The sequence below is a fragment of the Schistocerca gregaria genome, chromosome 2 (genome assembly GCF_023897955.1).
Source record: "Schistocerca gregaria isolate iqSchGreg1 chromosome 2, iqSchGreg1.2, whole genome shotgun sequence".
Taxonomy (NCBI): Eukaryota; Metazoa; Arthropoda; class Insecta; order Orthoptera; family Acrididae; genus Schistocerca; species Schistocerca gregaria.
Window position 1 is genome coordinate 58,198,044 of NC_064921.1, and position 14,886 is coordinate 58,212,929.

The following is a 14,886-nucleotide window of genomic DNA, read 5'->3' on the forward strand; positions in this document are numbered from 1 at the left end:
GGGAAGCCTGCGGCGGCCGTAGCCTGCAGCGGCCACAGGGCTGCGACAGCCGCCGCCGGCCAGGCGCGCAGTGCGCTCGTCCCTGTCACCCGGCCAGGCAGGCAGGACGCTCAGCCTTCCAGCCGCGAAAGGGTTAAGGGTGGGGGTGAGGGCAATAGGACAGCCATAGATGGTGATGTAGAAATCGAGGAGATGGAAGGAAGGGGTGGTTTTGCCTATAATGATCGCCTGGGTTTTGGAAGGATTGACCTTAAGCAACCACTGGTTCACCAAGCGATGAACTGGTCCAGATGGGATTGGAGAAGGTGTTTGGAGCGCTGCAAGGTGGGGGCAAGGGCAAGGAAGGCAGTGTCATCGGCGTACTGGAGAAGGTGGATGGGGGTGAAGGCGGCGGCATGTCCGTCGTGTACAAGAGCTACAGAAGAGGGGAGAGGATGGAACCCTGGGGCACACCGGCAAAGGGGAAAAAGGTGTAGGAATCTGTGTTGTGGATGGTGACGTAGGAAAGACGTTGGGAAAGAAAGGAACCGATCAGACGGACGTAGTTAATAGGAAGGGCGAAGGTTTGGAGCTTGAAGAGGAGACTGGAATGACACATTCGGTCATTCGGTTATTTGGTCGTTCAAGGTCAGGGAAGAGGAAGATGGTGGAACGACGGGAATTAAGCTGTTTTGAGAGAAGTGAGGTGAAGCGGAAGGTCATCAGCAGAGAAGTACTGCCGAAAGCCACATTGGGTATTGGAAGGAGGCGGTGCTGTTGGAGATGCTGGTAGATGTGTCGGGTGAGGATGGATTCCAGGACCTTGCTGAAGACTGTGGTAAGGCTGATGGGATGGTAGGAGGAGACAGTGGACGGCAGTTTACCGGGTTTGAGGAACATCAGGATATGGGAGGTTTTCCACAGGTTGGGGTAGTAACCAGTGGACAGGACTACATTGTAGAGTGTGTTCAGGTTGGAGAGGCAGGAGCTTCATGAAGGTGGCCATAGGTGACACGATCGGGACCAGGAGCGGTGTTGCGTTTCATACAGAGTGTAGTGATGAGATCCTGTGTAGTGATAGGGGCATTGAATTCTGTGTATACAATGTTGTCCAAGTACTGGAAACCAGGTGAGAGGGGAGGGACAGAGGTGTTAGTTCGATCATGGACATCTGGGAAGTGGGAGTAATCAAACTGGGGATCGTCAGGGATGGTAAACACATAAGAGAAGTAGGAGGCAAAGTGATTGGCCTTACTAATGGCATCAGGGAAGAGTTGGTTGTCATGAAGGAGAGAATAGTAAGGGGGGGGGGGGGGTTAGATCTGGTAAGGCGGTGGAAGGCTGACCAGTACTTGGACGAGTTGATAGGAAGGGTAGCATTTAAACGGGTCCATGTTTGTCGCCAGCCCCAGCGTTTCTAAGCCACAAGCAAGTTACATATGTGTCTGTGGAGTTGCCGGTGGCGTCATAGTGTGTCTGGGTCACACATGCGGAGGAAGACATTGTAGAGACAGAGGGATTCATGGAGGAGGAGGGCGGCATGTGGGGGTACGGTAGGACGGTGGGGGTGGATGGCGACAGAAGGGATGTGGGCCTCCATGGCCTCAAACAAGGTCTGCTGGAGAAAGGAGGTGGCATGGGTAATTTCATCAGGGTGGTGGTAGGTGAAGGGGGTGGCCACCAAGCTGGGTGGATAGGGTATTCTGGTAGGCATTCCAGTCAGCACGGGAATAATGGTTGAAATGGCTCTGAGTACTATGAGACTCAATTTCTGAGGTCATCAGTCCCCTAGTACTTAGAACTAATTAAACCTAACTAACCTAAGGACAACACACACATTCATGCATGAGGCAGGATTCGAATGTGCAACTGTAGCGGTCTTGCAGTTCCAGACTGAAGTGCCTAGAACTGTACGGCCACTCCGGCCGGCACGGGAATAATCATAGACGTACTTTGGGGGAGGGTCATTACGGGGGTCAGGGTTGGGGCGACGACCGTCTGAAACAGTGAGGAGGATAGGGAGACGGTCACTACCAATGGGGTCCAGGACATCCACCGTTATGCGGCCAAGGAGGTTAGGGGAGGAGAGGATGACATCAGGAGTGGAATTGGATCAGGGGCATATGTGCTGGGGAATGGGGAAGAGGTCGGCTTGAATGGAGGAGAGGAACCAATGGCACCGCCATAACTGGGTGGCAGAACAACTATGGATGTTGAGGTCAGCAGTGATCACGTCGGAGGAGAAGATACGGTCAACGTTGGAGTTGAAGTCAAAAGGAATAGGGGCATTAGGGCGGACATAGATGGTGGCGCAGGTGATGGTAAGGCCAGGGAACAAAAGACTATGTATCAGCTGTTCTGTGGAGTCGAAAAGGAAAGGTTGAAGCCGAACTGAGATCTGGCGGTGGTGACCAATAGCAACTCAGCCATGCGCTATCTGGAAGGGATTGTTGGAGCGGTGAAGCAGGTAGGGCGAGTTGTGAATGGTGTGGTGGGCTGAAGAAAGGTTTCATTGAGGAGAAAGGCATCCAAGTTGTGGGTGGTGAGGGTGGGCATGAAGAGGTTCTTGTTGGCAGGAAGGGAATGGATGTTGTTGAACAGGACATGGTGCTGTCGTCCCACGACGGGGATTTAAATGAGGGTGTCGAGACGGGAGAAGGTGAAATGGGCCTGGTTGTGGGAGTAGATGCCATACATTTTAAGGTGTAAGATGGAATGGGCGGCAAGGGATATCTGCTGGAGGGTGTGAGGGCGCTGGAAAGGGTGGACATTCTGTAGAACAAAGGTGTGGAACCTGATGATGTCCTCAGCGGTGGGGGGGGGGGGGGACGAAGGGAATTGCCAGGAGGGGTGGGGGCGTCCTGAGGGCGGACAGGGATGGTGAGTTCAGTTGTGGTTGGAGGGGGTCGGGCTTTACATTTTTCGGAGTATGTGGGATGCAGAAGATTACAGGTATTACAGGAGGGACGAGACTGAAGGATAGGGCACTGCCGGGGGAAATGTGCTTGCTTATAGTGCGGGCAGGTGGGGGCCTCGCGGCATTCGACTGTTGTGAGTGCGCTGTAGCTCAGACACCTCTGGCAGCGGAGGGATTGAGGAGGGGAATGGGAGTGGTCGACTTTGTATCTTTGGTTGAATAGTAGGGCACCCTCCTTCAGCAGGCAGTCAATGGAGGGGTTGTCTTCCGAAAAAACCTGCATAGTTAAAAATGCTGCAGACCACCCAGACCTCCAACGAGGGATCCGCCTTGAGTTCCGCCAACACTTCCTTCTGCTGCTGGACTGAGCCGAGTGGTAACGGTGGTGAGGGTCGGCGGGCGAAGCGGTGGTTGGGGTTGGCGGGTAGGAGACGGGGAAGGAGCAGGGGTGAGGGAGGCGTTGGGGCCGAAACAGGTGACGGGGATGCGGGACATGACGTCAGTATGAAGGGTGGGGCTTGGGGAGGAGATGAGAACAGAGTCTCGTCGGGGAGTGAGAAGGGAGATGAGGACTCCAGGGAAGTGTTGGCAGAGGAGGAGGGAGTGGTTCCAGGCCTCAAGGAGGGAAGGATTTGTAGGCAGAGGGGGGGGGCGGAGGAGGAGGAGGCAGAGGGAGCAGGGCCAGGCAGGGAGACATCCATGGCATCCTGTGGGGGGAAGGGGGATGGGGCGGGCCCTTTTTGGGGGCTGAGGAGGTGGTGGTGCCACTAGGGCGTTTGAGGGCAGCGGAAGGGTGAGTGGTGACATGTGGGACGGGAGCAACAGGGAGGTGGCGGGAAGTGGCAGGTCCTAGCGTGGACGCAGGAGCCAGCGCCAGAGATGGCGATGGTGAAGGCAATGGCAATGGCGAAGACGGTGATAACTGTGATGGCGAAGGCGAGGGGGAGAGCTGGGCATGGGCAGTGGCCAATCGGGCCACCACCCTAGCAGGAGCAGAAGTGACAGGCTTGGAGAGTGGGGGAATGGATCAGAGGTGAGGTGCGGGAGGAAGAAGCTGGGGAGGGGGCGACGAAGAGCGAGGGTGACGGGAGAGTGAGAGGAGGAGGGATGGAAAGGGGGGGGGGGGACTGGGCACACCATGTAATGGTGGTGGTGGCGGCGGCGGCGGAGGGGGAAGTATAAACTATTGTGGTGCTGGTGGTAGTGGTAGTGGAGGTGGGGGCGGACATGATGACAAGTAGGAATTAAGACAATACTGGACGAAAACGAGAGAGGAAAACTGGGGAGGGACAAAGACAGATTAAGACGGAGGCCAAAGTCCAATGCTGCTGACTCTGGCGACTGCTGGCAGGAGCGCCACAGCTGCTGCAGCCGCGGATGGGGCCGCCGCTGCTGCTGATGATGCTGCCGCTGCTGGCTGGACCGCTGCTGGCTGGCGGGACCGCTGCTGCTATCGGCTGGCTGGCTGGCAGCCACCTACAAAACCTAACACTTCGATTAGTGACGGAAATCACGGATCGAAGGGCGGTACTCGGTACGAGGTATCGCCGGAGATGTTCAAACGTACCTACATTCTGTATTTTAATTTAAAAAACCTACCTGCCACCAACTGTTCGTCTAAAATAATGAGCCATTATTTGTGACTATTACAGCGCCATCTATCACAAAGTGAAAAAAGTAGTCCAAGTAAAACATTCATATTTCTTTACGTACTACACGAATATCTAATATAAAATGGGAGCGCCATCCAGCGGGCCAACCATAGCGCCATCTGGTTTCCTACTTCAAGCTTGACGAGTTTTGTTCCTAGTAGTTTTTTCGTTTGACGCTCATTTCATGAGATATTTGGCCCGGTCTCGATCAGTGGACCACCCTGTATATATGAGTAAACGTTACCTTATGTGCATTTAACTATTAGTAAGCATTAATTACAAATAAAGCAGATGTATCAACAGGTTTTGTAAGAACGTTACTTAAACGGTGACATGTAAATATTGTTTTGCACACATGGAACAACAAAAGTGGTGAAGAATAGGTAAATGTTACGGTAGTAGAAATTATACTAACATCTGGTGGCTCACAGAACGTTTAATTTAACAACTGTATTAATGTGTGACAGCCGGTTGCTCGTTTTAGAATAGTGTCTTTATTGAATTACTGACTGAATGTTGCTGTCGAGAGGAGTAGTGTTTATTTGTGTTTAAAGATGAGTTAAATTTTGTAGAAAGATTGCATTTCCTAACTCCTTAGACCAAGCGAGGCGTCGTTCAGCACTTACCGGCGTGATGTGTGGCTATGAGCAGCCGCTCGATCAAGATATCCCAATTTTCTGACTTCCCGCCTAACTGTCACAGTACTTGCAGTGGATCCTGGTGCAGTTTGGAATTCCTGTGTGATGGTGTGGATAGATGTGTGCCTATTTCACATTACAACCCTCTCCAATTGCCGGCGGTCTCTGTCAGTCAACAGACGAGTTCGGCTGTACGCTCTTGCGCTTTACGTGTTCCTTCACGTTTCCACTTCACTATCACATCAGAAATAATGGACCTAGTTATGTTTAGCAGTGTGGAAATCTCGTGTACAGACGTATGACACAAGTGAAACCCAATCACCTGACCACCTTCGAAGACCGTGAGTTCCTCGGAGCGTACCATTCTGCTCTCATGTCTAATGACTACTGAGGTCACTGATAGGGAGTACTTGCCAGTAGGTGACAGCACAATGCACCTAATATGTAAAACGTATGTTTTTGGGGGTGTCTGGATACTTTTGCTCGCAAGGTCTCGGTAGGGAAACGGGAGGGCGTAACAAGCAGCGGTAGCAGACAGCGCCTTCGTCCTAGAATCGGCACTTGGCACCCGTATGACAGGGCGTCACGTGATTTGTTCCCGCATGCCTATTAGTCGCTAAGCGCTCGTCTGTTAGTACTCGTAGTCTTCAACGTAAGTACTACCGTCAGACCAGCAACACGTGCTGGCACCGAGTTGTGGAAGCCATCTTTCGCACGAGTGATGACTCTCACTCCTAAACGAGTAAATGCTTCACATTCAGAAAGTTCTGAATGAACTATCCCTAAGTCCCTTCAGACACTGACCATTGGTACAATGTCGTCTTATTTACAATATGGGTGCATACAGTACAGTACTTTTAAACGATATGTTGCATAGTGTAAAGGCAGGCACCGGTACTCAGAACTGACACAAAAGTGAAGCCGGTTGTCTGAATGAAACGTGTGCGTTTTCCTAATGCTTATATGTATTTACTGTAAATGCCAGTGAGTGGACGAATTACGCTTCCCCGATGGTCGACAGTGTGTGCTAGTGCAGGAAAACCGACGTCACTTTTGTGTTACATTTTCAATAACGTTATGTTTTTACGTGATGGTTAACTACCGTAAGTTTCTGAGCAGATGTTGAGGAAAGCAAGTGAATTACAGAACAAAAATTTTGCGTGCTATTCGAAAATGATGTGCTGCGGCTCATATTTTCCTAATGATAAAAAACGCAAGCAAGGGAATCATATTGATTATTGTCTCCCTAGTAGCTAAACAATATTTGCACGATACCTTTTTTATTTCGCTTCTGGTCGAAACCAGTTTTCGATTTTTGTTTTCGATGATGCTGCTTGTGATAAATAAGACCTTCCGGAGTCATCCACATTGTCATCTACATCTACATAAATACTCCCCACGCCACCAACGGTGCATGGCGGAGGGTAAAACATACCTTCTGTGGATCACCATAAAGGTGTAAACAGTTGATTACAAAAAAAATGGTTCAAATTGCTCTGAGCACTATGGAACTTAACATCTATGGTCATCAGTGCCCTAGAACTTAGAACTACTTAAACCTTACTAACCTAAGGACATCACACAACTCCCAGCCATCACGAGGCAGAGAAAATCCCCGACCCCACCGCGAATCGAACCCGGGAACCCGAGCGCGGGAAATAAATGACATGCAACACAGCGACTATGTTAATTCTGACTCATTTTTGATGCGTTCTTTGAAATATGTAAATCATGATAGCGTGAGGATGCACATAATTTTCTAGTTCTAAGCAGAACAGTTTTAAATAACGGGCACTATTGTACTAATTACAATAACCATATTTGAATTTAAAGTGTCATATTGAAGCTCACCAGCAGCAGCAAAGGAAGCAGAAGAAGAAGAAAGACGCTCCAAAGTCATCACCCGCTACAGGTGAGCAGATATACAGTAGCGCATCGTCGTGTAAGTTGAGGAGATGGCGTTAGACTTTGTACAGGTGCTGGCTGGTCTGCGGTTGTCAAGAACAATGACATAACTGTATCTGTAGCGACATTCAGTTTAAGAGGACTGTTTGTGAGTGCTTCGGCGAAAGAATTTTTCTGCGCTAGGATTAACCGTATTCCATGCCAGATTTACTATTGTTCTCGAAAATGTCTCATAGATTTCCTATTTAAAAAAGCTTATCTTCAGTTTAGGATTTCTTTAATAACATTTGCTAAACCCGAGTGTTATGAAAAAATAATCTATGTTGGAATCAACTGTGAGACAGATCCACCCTTAAGAATCAACACTGCATTAAATGTGCCTAATGGACCAAGTTAACGCTTTGGCAGGTTGCATCAACAGCAAGAAAACTTATGTTGGGGTGTTCGCAAGTTGTTGTTCAGAAACACTAATAGCGTCGGAGCATTTGCTAGGAATCAAAACCATTTTTTGAATTAACTCTGAATTTATTACATAATTTTAAGTCTACAAAAAATTAAAAAACTCAACATAATATTACTAGATGCACAATAAAAATTGAGTAGACTGAAACTGACACTGGGCAAACACGGATTGAAAAGTTGATTGGTGGCTAATTAGAATTTTCGCAATACCATCTTCCTTTCCTAATGAATTTACCGCAACCTGCCTACGCATCAATAACAGTTATTGCATGGACTTAAAAAGAAACTAGAGTTATCATCACAACTGTAACTGTACTCTCGAAAGTTGGTAGGCTGAGTAGAAATGATACTGAATCCGTAACTTCCCTTCACTCTAACTTGGCGGTGCTGCGAGTTACTCTCACCATAACGGTTCATGTAGGGTGAGCAGGCCACTGATGTCGTGGCTGGCTGCCAGGAAGCGTCCACCTACAAGTGGTCTGCTGTGAACTCGAATATCACTCTGTCAGACTCTGCCACAATGGAGATCTGCTTTTGAAGTCTGGCATACCAGTTGAAATTCTGCGTTTTGTACCTAGAAAAGCTCGTCCACCAGTCCTCAAGAGGTAAACTACCTGCGCTAATTGCATTATTTCGTTGTTGCTAACAATCTCCCATAAGAAACCCGCAACAAACGTTAAATCAAATAAGCCCGTTTTCCGTCCCTCCGCTCTCGAATAAAATCTGTTGAAACGCCTAATCACACTGACGTCACCCGACAGCCACCAAACAGTGGTCTTGTTTAGCTGCTAGCAGCTAGCAAAGTTTCCTCTAGAGGTGGGAAGAGAATTAAGAGAAAAAAAATACTTCGTTTCCCGGCAACAGCCTGATATATATATATATATATATATATATATATATATATATATATATATATATATATATATATATATATATATATATATATATATATAGGATGGCTAAAAGGAGTCCATTTCACAGAATGTTTCTTTGACATAGGTATGACTGCCGTCCCCCGCCTCTTGGATTTCCTTACTACAGAATTAAGGCTTTCAGGACATGTCTAACAGGACGTAGTCCATAAAAGCGCAGTCCCCCGGCTGGACCTCCTTTCTATGTGTCTGACGTCTTGGCTCACATTGCTCCAGAGTCACTGGTGCGGCGACGATAGCACCGCAGACCCTGCGTCTGGTCCTTTCCTTTCATTCGGACAATGTGTGGGGCCCCAGGCGCCTATACTGGTGTCAGCCATCTGCCAATTCTCAGATAACCTTGTCCTTCATCTGTATGGCTTCTGTTTCTCCTGCGTTTCTCTCTGAATATTCTCTCCCACGAAGTGGAGTATGCCACAGGTTGAAAGTTCAACCAAAGATATAATGATAACAGCGGGCACTAGGTTAGTTGTAGTAAAGTAAAGAAAAGGAAATCAAATCTCTCTTGAAAATCATCGCTATAACATTGTCCAACACGAAAAATGTACTTGTACAATATGAATAAGTTTAAATAAGTTCAATCATTTATACATCAAAATTAATGAAAAGTGCCGTGAGGAAATGCTTGGCACACTCCACATTCTTTGGACAGTCGTGCATGCCTTTTGTCGTATGAGAACTCTTCTGCTTATTCTGACATCATGGCCTTTTTCCATTCATGAAATATATTCCATTCTAGTTTATTATTAATTTACGTATTTGGTTTTCGAATGTAAGCGACTGATATATACACTGAAGAACCAAATAAGGTTGTGCACCTGCCTGATACCTTGTAGGACCCCTGTGAGCACACAGAAGTGCCGCAACATGACGTGGCATGGACTCAAATAATGGCTGAAGTAGTGCCGGAGGGAGCTGACACCATTAATAAATCAGAAAGTGCGTGAGGGTGTGGAGATCTCTACTGAACAGCACGTTGCAAGACATCCCAGATATGCTCAATAATGTTCATGTCTGGGGAGTTTGGTGACCATTGGAAGTGTTTAAACTCGGAAGAGAGCTCGTGGAGCCACTCTGCAGCAATTCTGGACGTGTGGGCTGTGGCACAGTCCTGCTGGAAGTGCCCAAGCCTGTCAGAATGCACAATGGATGTGAATAGGTGCAGGTGATCAGACAGAATGCTTAAGTACGTTTCACCTTTCGCAGTCATGTCTAGACGTATCAGGGGTCCCATTTCGCTCCAACTGCACACCCTCCATACCATTACTTAGCCTCCAACAGCTTGAAAAGTTCCCTACTGACATGCAGGTTCCATGGATTCATGAGGTTTTCTCCACACCCGTACACGTCCTTCTACCCGATATAATTTGAAACGAGACTCGTCTGACCAATAACATGTTTCCAGCCATCAACAGTGCAATATCGAAGTTGATGGCCCCAGGCGAGGAGTAAAGCTCTGTGTCGTGCAATCATCAAGGGTACACGAGTGGGCCATCACCTCCGAATGCCCGTATCGATGATGTTGCGTTGAATGTTTCGCACCCTGATACTTGTTGATGGCCCAACACTGAGGTCTGCAGCAATATGCGGAAGGGTTGCACTTCTGTGACGTTGAACGATTATCTTCAGTCTTCGTTGGTCCTGTTCTTGCAGGATCTTTTTCCGGCCGCAGTAATGTTGGAGATTTGATGTTTTACCGTATTTCTGATATTCACGGTAAACTAGTGAAATGTTCCTACTGGAAGATCCTCATTTCGTCGCTATCTTGGAGATGGTGTGTCCCATGGCTCGGCACCAATTATAACACGACGTTCAAATTCACTTAAATCTTGCCATTATAGCAGCAGTAACCGGTGTAACAACTACGCCAGACGGTTGTTGTCTTATACAGACGTTACCAACCGCAGCGCCGTATTCTGCCTGTTTGTATGTCGCTGCATTTGAATACGCATGCCTATGCCAGTTCCTTTGGTGCTTCAATGTATATACGAAGAGGAGTCAGGTTAAGATCAGGTGAATTTCGTATCTTGCTCTTCAGACCGCGCTGGCATGATTCTAGCATTCTCACACGTCTAGATACGTTATTGGGAATCAACCATACAACAGCAACAACAACAACCAACCCACTCCAATGTCGCAATGTCTGAGAAGTGGCTCAAACCATTACTTAGAAGCGCATTTTGTCTGTCAAAACCTTGTCTCAGACTACCCACATCATAATGATTCTCTCAACCAAACACTTTTCACATGTTATGGGGGAGAGGGTGAGCGGCGCTTGGTGGGGTCGAGTGGAAAGGGATAATATCACATATTACAGTAACAGACGCCCAGGGGACTCTAGAAAGAAGTGATTGATGCCTTTAGTGATGCCAGAGTGAACTTCATCCGAAGTTGTCTGGTAACTTACCATATAGCCAAATGAATCCAGAGAGAATTCAAACCGAATTTGCATGAAAGTGTTCAAAAACTACGATGATATGCCAAAACATTTTGTTCGCCTACTTCACAGCAAATTGGTCCAGTTTCTGAACGCACCGTAGAAGCGACTCTACGTGGCGTGTATTGTACGGTTCTTTGGCTACTTTCCGGAGACTTGTGGTAGCAGACGTCTACGTAAAAGTCACACAATTCACTTAAATTGCAGGCCAGTGATTTCTTTGCGCGGATCTGCCGCGTTATGGCGTCTAAGATGTTTTCAGTCAGGTTCAGATCAGGTGAATTTTGTATCCTGCTCTTCAGACCACGCTGGTATGATTCTAGTCTTCTCACACTGGTAGCTATCCTGCTGGAAGTTACACCATAACAAGAAAGACAACGAGAATGAACGGTTACAGGTAGTCTGCAGTAATGTTCCCGCAGTCCACAACTGTCGGGATTACTTTTATTACTATAAAAACTCCCACAGGTGTTCAGATGAATGTCCTCCTTAAAATAATACTGGCCCCACTGTGTATGTTCCTAGCAGCCGTTCTCTGGGTGGTACGTATGTTGACACATCCGTCATTCTACTGGTCGCAAGAAACATGACTAATCAGAGCAGGCGACTCTCCTTCATCTACTGTCAAATGTTGACGACGCTGTGCCCAGTGCAACCGTAATTGACGATGCTGTTGCCTCAACGTGAGAACAAGTATGCGTCGTTTGTTGACGAGACGCATGCCGAGCAACGTGCGCTGGATGTGTGCTCTGCGTGCTGCCTGCACCAGCATCACACACCATCGTGAGATCTGGGGCAGGTCACCGCCTATTCTATTTTACACAGCGGTTGAGCTTCTTAACTCTACGAACTATGATGGGGTATGTACGTCCAACACCTTGTCGCCTTCTCGTGATTTCATCAACTACTTTCCATAGGTGCTCACGAAAGTATCAAAGGAACAACCGACCAGTTTCGCTGTTTCCGAGACGCTCGTTCCCAAACGTCCTTTGTCAAAGTGCCTTACATCAGTGGATTTCCTCATTACCACCCGTTTCGTCGTTACAACATTATTCGTCTCTGTTCTGCTCAAATAGTTTCCTCATCGCTTCGCGCGCTCACCACACAACCAGCAGGAATACAAACACTGTCTACAGTGACCACAATGTTTTGGCTCAATAGGGAAATTCGTTTCATTTAATTGTGTGTCGTTTATACAGGGTAACAATTACTGAAATACATGAAAAAAATCGTCATAACGTCTAACGTTGGGTTAGGGACGTTCAAACTGCATGGTTGGCCGCGGTGAATGATGAAAATTGTATGGATTGGTTTAGTTACGAAACCCACTTTCATCTGGATTGGTTTTTCAAGAAGTAAATTTGGTGCATTTGTGTGACAAGGGTCCGCATTTCGCCATCGAGCAGTCTCTTCATCGTGAACAGGCTACTACGTCGTGTGCAGTGTCCAGTCACGGAATAATCGGTGAGATACTCCTTGATGGCATGGTGACTGCCGAACAGTACCTGAAGGATTTGGAAGATGATTTCGTACCCACTATCAAAAGTGATAAGAATTGGTTCATGCAAGTCGAAGCTAGACCCTATCTAAACAGGAGTAAGTTTGGCGCCCTGGAGCTCTCACCACCGTATTCTAGCTCTGGGTTACCCAGAGGCATCTGGTATGGACCTCGATTGACCACCATAGTCTCCAGATCTGAACTCATCTGACCCCTTTTTGAGGGGCTATATTAAAGACAGGGTGTATACCAATAATCCCAAAACCATTTCTGAGCTGAAAAGAGCCATTCAGGTAGTCATCGATACCATCTACACTCCTGGAAATGGAAAAAAGAACACATTGACACCTGTGTGTCAGACCAACCATACTTGCTCCGGACACTGCGAGAGGGCTGTACAAGCAATGATCACACGCACGGCACAGCGGACACACCAGGAACCGCGGTGTTGGCCGTCGAATGACGCTAGCTGCGCAGCATTTGTGCACCGCCGCCGTCAGTGTCAGCCAGTTTGCCGTGGCATACGGAGCTCCATCGCAGTCTTTAACACTGGTAGCATGCCGCGACAGCGTGGACGTGAACCGTATGTGCAGTTGGCGGACTTTGAGCGAGGGCGTATAGTGGGCATGCGGGAGGCCGGGTGGACGTACCGCCGAATTGCTCAACACGTGGGGCGTGAGGTCTCCACAGTACATCGATGTTGTCGCCAGTGGTCGGCGGAAGGTGCACGTGCCCGTCGACCTGGAACCGGACCGCAGCGACGCACGGATGCACGCCAAGACCGTAGGATCCTACGCAGTGCCGTAGGGGACCGCACCGCCACTGCCCAGCAAATTAGGGACACTGTTGCACCTGGGGTATCGGCGAGGACCATTCGCAACCGTCTCCATGAAGCTGGGCTACGGTCCCGCACACCGTTAGGCCGTCATCCACTCACGCCCCAACATCGTGCAGCCCGCCTCCAGTGGTGTCGCGACAGGCGTGAATGGAGGGACGAATGGAGACGTGTCGTCTTCAGTGATGAGAGTCGCTTCTGCCTTGGTGCCAATGATGGTCGTATGCGTGTTTGGCGCCGTGCAGGTGAGCGCCACAATCAGGACTGCATACGACCGAGGCACACAGGGCCAACACCCGGCATCATGGTGTGGGGAGCGATCTCGTGCACTGGCCGTACACCTCTGGTGATCGTCGAGGGGACACTGAATAGTGCACGGTACATCCAAACCGTCATCGAACCCATCGTTCTACCATTCCTAGGTCGGCAAGGGAACTTGCTGTTCCAACAGGACAATGCACGTCCGCATGTATCTCGTGCCACCCAACGTGCTCTAGAAGGTGTAAGTCATCTACCCTGGCCAGCAAGATCCCCGGGTCTGTCCCCCATTGAGCATGTTTGGAACTGGATAAAGCGTCGTCTCACGCGGTCTGCTCGTCCAGCACGAACGCTGGTCCAACTGAGGCGCCAGGTGGAAATGGCATAGCAAGCCGTTCCACAGGATTACATCCAGCATCTCTACGATCGTCTCCATGGGAGAATAGCAGCCTGCATTGCTGCGAAAGGTGGATATACACTGTACTAGTGCCGACATTGTGCATGCTCTGTTGCCTGTGTCTATGTGCCTGTGGTTCTGTCAGTGTGATCATGTGATGTATCTGACCCCAGGAATGTGTCAATAAAGTTTCCGCTTCCTGGGACAATGAATTCACGGTGTTCTTATTTCAGTTTCCAGGAGTGTATATTCCAGCACTAAAGCGTGTCATGCAGAGTTTCCTGTTCGTCTGTCCCACATCAAAAAATGGTGCAAAACGCTCTGAGCACTATGAGACTTGACATCTGAGGTCCCCTATAGCTAAGAACTACTAAAAACCTAACTAACCGAAGGACAGCACACACATTCATGCCCGAGGCAGGAATCGAACCTGCGACCGTAGTGGTCACGCGGTTCCAGACTGAAGCGCCTAGAACCGCTCGGCTACACCGGCTGGCTGTCCCACATCATTGCCAATAATGACAGGCATATCGAACCTGTCATAACCTAAATCTGAATAGTTGTATTGACGTCTACACGTTGAACCAAGAGCGTGTACGCCGTAGTTTGTAGCTAATTTACGATTTTTTTATATAGTTCAATAACTGTCTGACATACAGATGCCTCTGTAAGTCTATCTTCATACAGCTGATTGCCGGACGTCGGCTGTTCAGTAGAGGATGTCGAACCAAAACACCTTTCAGCCGTCTAAATTTCCAGTTGTTATTTGGTTTGAGGAACCAATTTCGGCGCTGCGTTATGTCGTGTTCAGGGCCGCTGACCGACTTGAGTTGGCAGCTGATGATCGAAAGGATCGCTGTGTCAAATGTTACGGAAACCAGTTACTGAATGCTGGCCCCTATTTTGGTCGGACCACAGATGGGAATGTGCCTACACTTCGGCCAGTAGTCTGAAGGTGGCGTAATGTAGCGCCAAA